Source organism: Urtica dioica, chromosome 7 (assembly GCF_054948205.1).
Source record: "Urtica dioica subsp. dioica isolate 48M chromosome 7, U.dioica_male_clone48M_v1_H2, whole genome shotgun sequence".
In the NCBI taxonomy this organism is placed as follows: domain Eukaryota; kingdom Viridiplantae; phylum Streptophyta; class Magnoliopsida; order Rosales; family Urticaceae; genus Urtica; species Urtica dioica.
The window spans coordinates 5,126,068-5,139,165 of NC_142762.1; positions in this window are offsets into that span (position 1 = coordinate 5,126,068).

The following is a 13,098-nucleotide window of genomic DNA, read 5'->3' on the forward strand; positions in this document are numbered from 1 at the left end:
GGCGGCGAGCTGGGTTCGCATTTCGGACAAGATTTGGGCACCTATCTTGACTACTTGGTCAGGCTTGGCATCGTCCTACACGACGGGAATGAGGTCGTCCGGTGTCTCCACCTTCCGACGCTCGACATCGTCCCTCTGATCCAGTTCTCTGAAGGTGCCTCCTTCTTCTATCTTGCACGGGAACTTGTCTCCGAGCTGGAAGATAGTGCTCACCATCTTTCCCTTTTCTTTTCCGTCCATGCCCTGGATGTAGCACATTCTTGCCATTGATTGGTCTCCCAACATCATGGCAATTCCCTTATTAGTCGGGAATTTCATGATCAGATGATAGGTGGATGTTATGGCCTTCAATCGATTGAGAGTCGGGCGGCCGATGCTAATGTTGTATGCCGAGGGCTGGTCCACAACCAGGAACGACACGATATGGTTGACCTCGATTCCCCCCGGTGTCCCGAAGGTGACTGGGAGGTCGATGGTGGCCTCCGTCATGACCCTCTCCCCGGAGAAGCCGAAGAGTGGGGTCGAGATCGGGGTCGGTCTCATCCCGGATAGCTTCATCCTGTCCAATGCCGACTTGAAGATTATATCGGCGGAGCTCCCATTGTCGATTAGGATTCTCCGGACGAGGTTGTTGGCGACCGGGGCCGAGACGACTAACGCGTCGTTGTGTGGGTGGAGGCCTCGTGCTGCCTCTTGGCTAGTGAAGAACATAGACTCGAATGGGGCCGGAGGAGGAGCCTCGTATGTATGGTTGATGTAGTGCCCTATTTTCCCTTGGGAAACTTCCCGCACGTACTTCTTCCTCTGCGTGCTCGAGTCTCCAAACTCCAGGCCGCCCATGATTGAGCCCACGATATTCAGCTGTGAGCTCTCCGGTTCCTCGATTGTTGCTCGGTCCGTGACGGTCACCGTCGTCGGACCTTTCCTCTCTTGCCGCGGGTGCTCTCCGTGCGCCGCGGTCGTCCCGATCATTCTAAGGACGTACTCTTTCAATTTCCCGTCTTGAATCAGGGCCTGGATCTGACGCTTGAGTTGGTAACATTCGGACGTCAGATGCCCATGATCTTGGTGGTATTCGCAGAACTTGCTTCGATCCCGCTTCGCGGGATCCTTCGTGAGTAGAGCGGGGCTTCCTAGCTTGTCGCGGTGCAAAGCTAGGATCTGCTCTTGCGGAGTGTTCAGGGGGGTACATGTCGAGAACTTTCGGAAGCTTTCGACAGGTGACGGTCTCGGCCCGGGGAGGGAGAGACCGTTAGGTGCCTGGCTTCCCTTGTTCCTCCTCTTTCGAGGGTCGGGGCGATCTCCGTCATGGTCGTCGCAGCGGCGACTACTCTGCCCCCCTGATTTCTGGCCATCTCGGCCGTCGAGGTAATCCTCGATCCCCATGTAGGTGCGGGCTCTTGACATTAGCTCCGCCATATCTCGCGGGACCTTTCCAACTATAGACTTGAGGAAGTCGCTCGTGCGAGCTCCCTTGGTGATCGCCGTGATGGCATCCTTGTCGTCAAACCCTTTGACCTTGTGAGACTCCTCGGTGAAGTGCGCGAGGTATTGTCTTAAGGTCTTGCCCTCCCCTGCCGAAAAGATAGGAGGTAGGTCTTCGACTTCTTTTGTGCCACGAGTGTGGCGAAACGGGCAAGGAAAGCCTCTCGCAAGGCCCGGAAGGACAAGATTCTCCCCGGCCTCAAGCTCCGGAACCACTCAAATCCCGACCCCGTGAGGGTCAGGCTGAAGGCTTGACAGAGCGTGGCATCCGACTGTCCTTGCATTGTCATCCACGTCTCGTAGTGCTGGATGTGGAAGTTTGGGTCCGTCCGTCCATCATAGGGAGGGATGGACAGCAGTTTGAAGTTCCCCATGCAAGGTTGCGCGAGGATTTGAGCGGCGAAAGGAGAGTATGACTCCTCAATCCCTCCGTACGGCCTTTGCCTCCCCGACTCCCTCATCTCGATGATTTGATTCTGGAGATTTTGAATCATCGTGACCATGCTGAGCCCGTTAGTTGGGCTGACCGCCGGGACTGCGGGAGTCGCCAGTTGGCGCTCGTTGGACGCCCCGTCCCCGGCGTTGGCCTGAGGTCGGCCGAGAGTCGTGGCGAGGAGTGCGTCCCTCCGAGAGTTTTGTCGTCGAAGGTAGAAGAAGAATGGTAGAGGGAATGTGTCACCAAGGTCGGGAGATCCCCTTCTTCTAGCGCCAAAATGTTGTCGCTGTTTTTCTGACAACTATTTAGGAGCCCAAAGTGGTTAGACCCAAGGCCAGACCAAGTGGTCTCACTTCGGCTCGAGCGTGTCGGACTTGGTATCCCAAGTCGTCCCTTAGCTGTAGATGAAGCTCACCTCGTCTTGATACCTGAAAAGCAGCAGAGAGTGTGTGAACTACAAAGGGGAAACAGAGGGGTTGCCTCTGTTTACCTCTCCGACGCTCAACATTAGTAGGGTTGAGGTTGAATGTAGAGGTTTAGGTGTTTAGAGGCCGAGACTTGAGAGAAACGAGCGAGGTACGAGTTTGACAGCATTTTAGTACTCAATTTTGGATTACCTGGACCAGGGGAGGGACCCCGGTATTTATAGGCGACCAAGGGGCATTTTCAGCAACCCCTTGGCCGAGTGGATGCATTTGGCCTGGCCATTGGCCGAGGCAAACCTTGGGCCGGCCAATGGCCGGGGATAGCCTAGGCTCGGCCATTGGCCGAGGATGGCCCTTGGGCTGGCCAATGGCCGGGGATAGCCTAGACTCGTCCATCGGCCGGGGCTGGCCCTTGGGCCGGCCAATGGCCGAGGATAGCCCAGACTCGGCCATTGGTCCTTGGCCATTAGCCGAGGCTGGCCCTTAGGCCGGTCAATGGCCGAGGATAGTATAGACTCGGCCATTGGGCGAGGCTGGCCCTTGGTCCAGCTAATGGCCGAGGATACCCCAGACTCGGCCATTGGCCGGGGCTGGCCCATGGGCCGGCCAATGGTCGAGGATAGCATAGTCTCGGCCATTGGCCGAGGTGGCCCTTGGGCCGGCCAATGGCCGAGGATATTGGGCCGGCCATTGGCCGAGGCTGGCCCTAGGGCCGGCCATTGGCCGAGGCTGGCCCTAGGACAGGCCAATGGCCGAGGATATTGGGCCGGCCATTGGCCTAGGCTGGCCCTAGGGCCGGCCAATGGCTGGAGCAAGCCGCCGGGGCGCGTCTGATCGTTGTTTCGCCTTTGATCGGCCGTCGGGCCGATAACAGAAGTAGTTTCCTCTTTTTTTCCAAGTATTCATGAGGAAATCTTATTTCCTCTTTTTTCCCTTGCTTTGCACGTCCAACATAGGCTTCTAGAAGCCTTGGATTTGTTTCCTCATTTAATTTTGCTTCTCTCTTGACTCTAGTTGGCCGAAATTAACTTTCCTCTTGCGGAAAACTTGTTTCCTCTTTTTCTTTTGGCAAGTATCTTCATACATTTATGCACAAAATAAAACTCTCTTTTTCTCTATTGGGCTGCACGAAATTAGTCTCCCATTCTCTTGGGTTGGATGGCCAAAGGGCTTCTAGAAAGCCTTTCTAGGTTTTTCTTTACTTGTTCATGACAACATAAGAAAAGCCCATTGAGAATTTTCAAGTAAAATTCTATGAAATGAAATTAATCCACAAGGCCCAATAAACACATCATGGCCAATTGATCTAGGCCATCATATGACCATGTCAAAAAATTTATTGACATTCATTTCATGCTATGTCCAAAAAGTCAAATTTACCCTTTTGACAATTTTCGTAAAACTTGTCTCGTTCTTGTTTTGACTTAGCTTCGAGTTTAACTATTGCTACTCGATATGATTTGTGACAATGACCTCATGGATCCAAATGAACAAAGCTTGAGCTAAACACTTGGACTCAAAAGTTCACAAACCTTTTCCAAGTATAGCTTAATGTCAACTGACTCCACTAAAGAGTTGACACTGAAAATCTCTCGGTTCAAATGAATTTATTTTCTACTCAAGAATTCAACAAAATTATGATGAGCAGATCCATTGAATATTATCATTGTTTACCCTTCATGAATATCATCAGCTAGTCGGGATTTACGAAATTACCATTTTCCCCTTCTAGCTGTTATTTCCTCAACTCCTTTGTCGCTTGTGAATAAGTTAGAAACAATGTATTTACGAGGAGCTAACAAGTCACATTGTTTCATCCAAAAGAGTCAGGACTCATTTTGGAAACTGGCCAGTTCATTTATTCACATTCCAAGGAATAAAGCATGAGGTGATATACATTGCATTTCAGCAATCTTGTACATGAATTCCATATCAATGAGAACTTCGCAAAGTTACTCATGACATTCTCACGACTTAGTACTTCACCAATAGGCCCTGTTCGGAATCACATAGTGAGTCCGAACTCTGACTTTCTCAAATGAGAATACGTAAGTTGTGAAATGGCATGTCTCATTTCAGGATTAAGGTAAGCACGATGCAATTCATACGTAGTGACTTCGAGACATAAGAGGTTAAATGGTTGTTATTATTTTGTCTCTAGAAGTGCACTAGTCAATTATGTACCTTTGGAAGATACCTAGAAGAACTAGAGAATCTCCAACTCTCAATGCCCCATAACCAGACATCATTGATTCTCCTAACAATCATACTGAGGTCAATAGTCCTTTGACCCTTAATTTGCGAATATATCATTTTAGGCAAACTACGAAGAGTTTGTTCATGCAAATCTACATTTGTCTCTTCGTAAGTTGTTAGGTTTGTTTATGGACTAAAGACTAATTTTTTATCATAAAGCTTCAAACAGACAAGGAGGAATGAATAAACGTTTCAAGTTTTTATTAATGAATAAGCAATTACGAGCAAGAGTCTTCATGAGACTTTATTACATCAAATGTACAAAATAAAGACTACAACTTTTCTTGTGGGCACCATTGACAACAAGTCCTGGAGTTCACATTTTTGGCCCGGATGTGATCACTTGGTCCGGCCTTGGATCGAACCGCCCAAGGTAATTAATCGCTGTTCATTTTCGTGCGACAAGATTTTGGCGCTAGAAAGAGGGGAGTTCCCGACTTATACAGCCCGATATCCCTTCTACATCTCGACCTGTTCTTTCTCGACTTGAGAAAGACATGAGTGGTCAACCACTCGTTCGTTCTGAGGGCGTGAATGACCCCAAGAACGCGATTGGCGGAAGAAATACTTCTTGCGTTCCTGAGCGCAAGGCAATGAGGAGTCTCTTGACGACGAGAGCCACACTCCCTTGCCGCCTCCACCTCAGGGTAGCCGGGACGACCGCATCCTCGAGATGGAGGAGAAGATCCGCCAACTAAGGGTGGCCAATGCAAGGTACCACCACCAATCGGCGGGTTAGGCGCCTATGCAAGGCGTTCCTCACGAGGAACCCGAAGACCTCATGGACGAGGGACATGAGTATGACCCCGACTATGAAGGATTGGAGATTTCGGCGGACGTCGAGACTTCTCTAACCAAAGATGGGGAACTTCCCATAGAGATCGAAGCCGGTCCATCGAATCCACGACCTAAAACGAAAGGAATACCGATCTCCTCCCAAGAGGAAACCTCTCGACGACAAGCCCATGTCCGACTTGGTCAGAGAGGAAATGTCAGGGAGGGTCCAACGACTCGACATGTGAGGTATGTGGCTCGAAGCTCACGCACCCATGCCAGTGAACCAGATCTTAGGAATCTGCTTACCGCCCAATGGAACGACCGTGGCGAAGACCTCCGAGAGAGGTTAAGTGCTCGCAAGGGTTATAACCTTGCAGCCTCAATCAATGGGGACCCTCGCACGGCTCAAGGGTCGAATGAAAGGTGGCAGGCGACTCCTCCCGAACAAGGTGTGACCCCCTGTTGTCAATGGTGGCCACAAGAAGAGTAGTAGTGTCTATTTATGTACATTTGATGTAATATAGTCTTACGAAGACTCTTGCTTGTAATTGCTTATTCATTAATAAAAAGTTGAAACGTTCATTCAATCTTCCTTGTCTGAAGCTTTATGATAAAACCCTAGTCTTTTAGTCCATAAATAAACCTAACAACTTACGAAGAGACAAATGTAGATTTGCATGAACAAACTCTTCGTAGTTTGCTTAAAACGATATATTCGCAATCTTAGGGTCAAAGGACTATTGACCTCAGTATGATTGTTAGAAAGAATCTATGATGTTGTTGTCAATGGTGCCCACAAGAAGAGTTGTAGTCTTTATTTTGTACATTTGATGTAATAAAGTCTCATGAAGACTCTTGCTTGTAATTGCCTATCTATTCATTAATAAAGTTGAAACGTTCATTCATTCTTTCTTTGTTTGAAGCTTTATGATAAAACCTTAGTCTTTTAGTCCATAAACAAACTTAACAACTTACGAAGAGACAAATGTAGATTTGCATGAACAAACTCTTCGTAGTTTGCTTAAAACGATATATTCGCAATCTAAGGGTCAAAGGACTATTGACCTCAGTATGATTGTTAGAAGAATCTATGATGTCTGGTTATGAGGCATTGAGAGTTGGGGACTCTATAGTTCTTCTAGGTATCTTCTGAAGGTACTGAATTGACCAGTGCACTTCTAGAGACAATATAAGAACAAACCATTTAACATCTTATGTCTCGAAGTCACTATGTATGAATTGCATCATGCTTACCTTAATCCTGAAATGAGACATGCCATTTCACACCTTAGTATTCTCATTTGAGAAAGTCAAAGTTCGGACTCACTATGTGATTCCGAACAAGGCCTATTGGTGAAGTACTAAGTTGTGAGAATGTCATGAGTAACTTTGTGAAGTTCTCATAGATATGGAATTCATGTACAAGATTGCTGAAATGCAATGTATGTCACCTCATGCTTTGTTCCTTGGAGTGTGAATAATTGAACTGGCCAGTGTCCAAATTGAGTCCTGACTCTTTTGGATGAAACAATGTGACTTGTTAGCTCCTCGTCAATACATTGTTTCTAACTTATTCACAAGCGACAAAGGAGTTGAGGAAATAACAGATAGAAGGGTAAAATGGTAATTTAGTAAATCCCGACTAGCTGATGACATTCATGAAGGGTAAACATAGATAATATTCAGTGGATCCGCTCATCATAATTAGGTGGAATTCTTGAGTAGAAAACAAATTCATTTGAACCGAGAGATTTTCAGTGTCAGCTCTTTAGTGGAGTCAGTTGGCATTAAGCTAAACTTGGAAAAGGTTTGTGAACTTTTGAGTCCAAGTGTTTAGCTCAAGCTTTGTTCATTTGGGTCCATGAGGTCACTGTCACGAGTCACATCGATAGGAATAGTTAAACTGGAAGCTAAGTCAAAACAAGAACGAGACAGTTTTACGAAAATTGTCAAAAGGGTATTTTTGTCTTTTTGGACATAGGACGAAAATAATGTCAATAAATTTTTTTGACATTGTCATATGATGACAAATAAAATAAATATTACTCAGCCATATTAGTGTAATTGGGCCTTGAGGATAAATTTCATTTCATAGAATTTTACTTGAAAATTCTTAATGGGCTTTTCTTATGTTGTCATGAACAAATGAAGAAACATCTAGAAGCTCCTTCTAGAAGCTCAAATTTCGTCCAACCCAAGGAAAATAAGGCTGAATTTCGTTCATGCCATAGTGGGAAAGAGAGTTTATTTTGTGCATTGATGTATGAAGATACTTGCCAAAAGAAAAAGGGGAAACAAATTTCCTTAAGAAGGAAAGTGCATTTTCGGCCAACTAAGAGGAAATCAAATGAGGAAACAAATCCTAAGCCTTCATGAGGCATGTTGGACGTGCAAGGCAATAGGAAAAGAGGAAACTACCTTTTGAAGGTAATCCTCCTCCTATAAATAGGAGCCTCATTCCTCACATTTCATTCATCCAAGTTTAAGAGATTTGAGAGACTCTCTCTCTAGAACTTGGCCGAAAAACCTCTCTCTCTCTCTAGTTTATTTTCGATTTTTTCTTGTCTTGGCACCTAGGTCCTCACTTGACCTAGTGTTTAGCTCTGCGACTTCAAGACTTGTTCTTAAGTCGTAGTGTTTAAAAGTGCCCACTCGCTGATTCCTTCTTTTCGAGTGATTTAGTGATAGAAACTTTCGTGGTTGCTCGAGGTGCCGAGGAAAGAAAGAGAGACGTGCTGCGAGGGGAGACGAGCGTTGCAAACTTTCCACAAGCTTCTTCAAAGTTCAAGCTTCAAGAAAGGTTAGTAAACTTCTAGCTCATATTGGTTTTTAATTACATGTACTTGCACTTGTCTAGGTTAGTAAAAACTGTTTTACTTGTAAAAGAAAATTTTTAAAATTCCGCCGCTTACCGAAGCGTTAATTATTTTCTCAAACCCTAGATCGATTCCAACAGATGTCTGGTTATGAGGCATTGAGAGTTGGGAACTCTATAGTTCTTCTAGGTATCTTCCGAAGGTACTGAATTGACCAGTGCACTTCTAGAGACAATATAAGAACAAACCATTTAACCTCTTATGTCTCGAAGTCACTATGTATGAATTGCATCATGCTTATCTTAATCCTGAAATGAGACATGCCATTTCACACCTTAGTATTCTCATTTGAGAAAGTCAAAGATCGGACTCACTATCTGATTCCGAACAAGGCCTATTGGTGAAGTACTAAGTTGTGAGTCTGTCATGAGTAACTTTGTGAAGTTCTCATAGATATGGAATTCATGTACAAGATTGCTGAAATGCAATGTATGTCACCTCATGCTTTGTTCCTTGGAGTGTGAATAAATGAACTGGCCAGTGTCCAAATTGAGTCCTAACTCTTTTGGATGAAACAATGTGACTTGTTAGCTCCTCGTCAATACATTGTTTCTAACTTATTCACAAGCGACAAAGGAGTTGAGGAAATAACAGCTAGAAGGGTAAAATGGTAATTTAGTAAATCCCGACTAGCTGATGACATTCATGAAGGGTAAACATAGATAATATTCAGTGGATCCGCTCATCGTAATTAGGTCGAATTCTTGAGTAGAAAACAAATTCATTTGAACCGAGAGATTTTCAGTGTCAACTCTTTAGTGGAGTCAGTTGGCATTAAGCTAAACTTGGAAAAGGTTTGTGAACTTTTGAGTCCAAGTGTTTAGCTCAAGCTTTGTTCATTTGGATCCATGAGGTCACTGTCACGAATCACATCGAGTAGGAATAGTTAAACTAGAAGCTAAGTCAAAACAAAAACGAGACAAGTTTTACGAAAATTGTCAAAAGGGTATTTTAGTCCTTTTGGACATAGGACGAAATGAATGTCAATAAATTATTTTTGACATTGTCATATGATGACAAATGAAATAAATATCACTCAGTCATATTAGTGTAATTGGGCCTTGAGGATTAATTTCGTTTCATAGAATTTTACTTGAAAATTCTTAATGGGCTTTTCTTATGTTGTCATGAACAATTGAAGAAACATCTAGAAGCTCCTTCTAGAAGCTCAAATTTCGTCCAACCCAAGGAAAATAAGGCTGAATTTGGTTCATGCCATAGTGGGAAAGAGAGTTTATTTTGTGCATTGATGTATGAAGATACTTGCCAAAAGAAAAAGAGGAAACAAATTTCCTTTAGAAGGAAAGTGCATTTTCGGCCAACTAAGAGAGAACAAATGAGGAAACAAATCCAAGGACTTGCATGACATGTCATGACCGTCCAACATGGGTAGAAAAGAGGAAATAAGATTTTCTCATGCCTCCCCTATAAATAGAGGCCTCATTCCTCTCATTCTAGTCATCCCACATAAGTTAGAGATTGAGAGCTTCTCTCTCTAGACCTTGTGGCCGATCCTCTCTCTCTCCCTCTAGTTATTTTCGGTTTTTGTTTTGGCACCTAGGTCCTCATTTGACCTAGTGGTTTTAGCTCTTCGACTCTGAGACTTGTTCTCGAGTCGTCGTGTTTAAAAGTGCCCACTCACTAAAGCCTTTTCTTTCGAGTGATTAAGTGATAGAAACTTTCGTGGTTGCTCGAGGTGCCGAGGAAAGGAAGAGAGACGTGCTGCGAGGGAGACGAGCGTTGCAACTTTCTAAAAGCTTCTCAAAGTTCAAGCTTCAAGAAAGGTTAGTAAACTTCTATGCTCATAATAGTTTTTAAATACATGTACTTGCTTCTTTTTCTAGGTTCGTAAAAACTGTTTTACTTCTAAAAGAAAATTTTTAAAATTCCGCCGCTTACCGAAGCGTTAATTATTTTCTCAAACCCTAGATCGATTCCAACAAATGGTATCAGAGCTATGGTCAAAGATTAGCATGTACATGTTTTTAAAATTATTAGCTTGAAAATCGTTTTCGAAAGTTTACTAATTTTGTGACAAGTTAGAATTGTAATCTTAGATTTTTTTTAATTTAATGCTCTTGTCTTTAAATGAAAAAGCATGTTGATTTTCTATGAGTTTGGGATGTTTTTAAAACACATTAGAATCAGTTCTAAAAGTTTTTAATTTTTTATATTGAAAAACGTGTTTTAACGGTTTGAGAAATTTCGAGTAAAATTTTGTGACTAGTTTTGATATCTTGCTAGTTTCTTATTTTTACTTGAATCGTTTTATGCATGTTGTTATTTCTTTTATTCTATATTATTACCCTGCTAATAAAACACAAATAAAAGCTTTAAACAACATCTTAAAACGTTCCGTTACTCTTGATTCTTTTTCGCACCTAAGTAGGACCAAGATTTAATTTATTTCTTTTTCTTCGAGCTGGAGTAAACCCACATTAAAAGTGGCATAACTCTCTGCTCAGAAATAGAAATTTAATGATTCTTAAATCAAATTAAAGCTCTGTCTGTCCTCTGTCCAATGCCACCGATTTCAGCTCAAAAAGACATCGGAGCCGCCAGTTATGGCGATTTTACTCCGAGGTGCGCGGCTGTCTGAAACTCCAGTTTTTTAGAAATCCGGATTTTCAAACCCCACTAACATGAGTTATAGAACTCTAATGAGAAAACTTTCTTGAGCAAAAATGTTTTTCATATGATTATAAACATGATGTGTAAGATTAAAATGTTTTGATTTTTGAAAGTTTAATTGAAATTGAATTTTTACAAAACTAGTTTGAATTTTGAAAAACCGTTTTCACTTTCAAACTTGAAAAATATATTGTCATCCAAATCAAATAAATTTTCAAAATGTTTTCAAAACTATATCTATATCACATATGTTCAAAATCTATATGCTCTTGAAAATTTGAGTGGGAGGTCTCCTTGTAGACAAGCCGAAAAATAAAAAGATGTGTAATCTCAAACTTTCAAGTGTTCGAGTGAGTTGAAGTTCACTCTTCCCTCACGCACTTTCCCGAAATAGAAAATAGGAAAAGATCGAGTATGTACCTTGTGCCTTTATGCACTAATACTGCTCTGAACATGTCGATCTAGGATTCTCTTCTAGTTGTCCGCTCTGTCGCTCTCTAACTAGGAAATTTGTTTCCGAACTTATAAGAGTCGATGAACCATCTCCAAAAACTAAGTGGGAGGGTTATACTTGTTGTTTGTAACCCACGATCCCCAACACTAATGAAAAGTGCAAGTGTCGCCGGACTAAGAGTCACCCTCGTGGCCCTCTCTTAAATGAGAGTACTCAAGGGCGCTTTGCTCTGATCATTGCTCAATGAGCTACGTCCGAGAGTGAGACAATGATGACAAGACCTCCCCACGGCGGATTGTTTTTCAAAGTCAATCTTTTGGACTAAGTGGTTGGTTACACACTTAGACTCAATCCCTAGTAATCCTCCCTCGTGGCCCTGCGAAAGGATGTGAGTGATCAAACCAATTTACAAGGTGGCTAGTCAAAATTGATGTATTGACATCTTGGCTATGCATTAATGATGAGTCATTTACTTATGAAAGGAGACTCGTTGCGGCCTTCCCTCGAAGGAGTAAAGTGTCATTTCGTTCATAACACCTTTGGATTTTATAAAGTCTTAAACAAACTTAAATCCTAAACCAAAGACTAATCATAAACTTGTTTCAACTTTTATAGGCAATATGTCTCCCAACTCTCTCTCTTTCATTCTTTCCTCGAACAAACTCGAAAACGAAAACTACATAGACTCGAAACGTAACCTCGACATAATACCTACCGTTAACAAGCACAAATGGGTAATCACCACCCCGTGTCCTCCTCTGACGAATAATGATTCAACTCAAGAGGATAATGACGTCGTAGCGGCCTGGCTTCGATCCGATGAGATTGTGAGGTGCTATATCTTGGCATCTATGAACAATATGCTGAAAGAGCAACATCGTAACATCGAGACTGCCGCCGAAATGCTCTACAATCTCCTTGAGATGTTTGGAGGGCAAAGGCGTCAAACAAGGCTAAAAGTAGTCCGACATTTTATGAACTGTCGCATGAAGGCTAGGACTCCTGTTGGAGACTTTATGATATTGATCATTAGTCATCTGAGTAAAATGGAAATCCTAGGATCTGAGATTGATGGGAAGAATGTCATAGATGTGATCTTAGAAACTCTCCCCGCATCTCTTGATACCTCCAAGATGAACTACTTCATACACAAGCTGGAGTACACTGTTACCAAGCTTATGAAGGGACTTCATACTGCTGTAGGTCTCACTAAGAGAAAGAGGAATCAAGGAGAGGCACATGCTACTGAGCAAAAAGCCTCCGCCTCTAGAACTAAGAAGAGACCTCACAAGGCCGATAAAAAGAACTGTCCTGCCTATCTCAAAGCAAAGGAACATAGTATTGTACTAGTTACCGAAGCATGCTTAGTAGCTGATAATGTATCAACGTGGATTCTTGACTCTGCTGTTACTAACCATATTTGTTGTTCCTTGAATGGTTTCAAGAAAACCAAAAGCTTAGAGAAAGGCGAGTTCTGTTTCAAATGGGGTGATGGGAGCCTGGTGTCTGCAAAGTTAACAACTTACGAAGAGACAAATGTAGATTTGCATGAACAAACTCTTCGTAGTTTGCTTAAAACGATATATTCGCAATCTTAGGGTCAAAGGACTATTGACCTCAGTACGATTGTTAGAAGAATCTATGATGTCTGGTTATGAGGCATTGAGAGTTGGAGACTCTATAGTTCTTCTAGGTATCTTTCGAAGGTACTGAATTGACCAGTGCACTTCTAGAGACAAGATAAGAACAAACCATTTA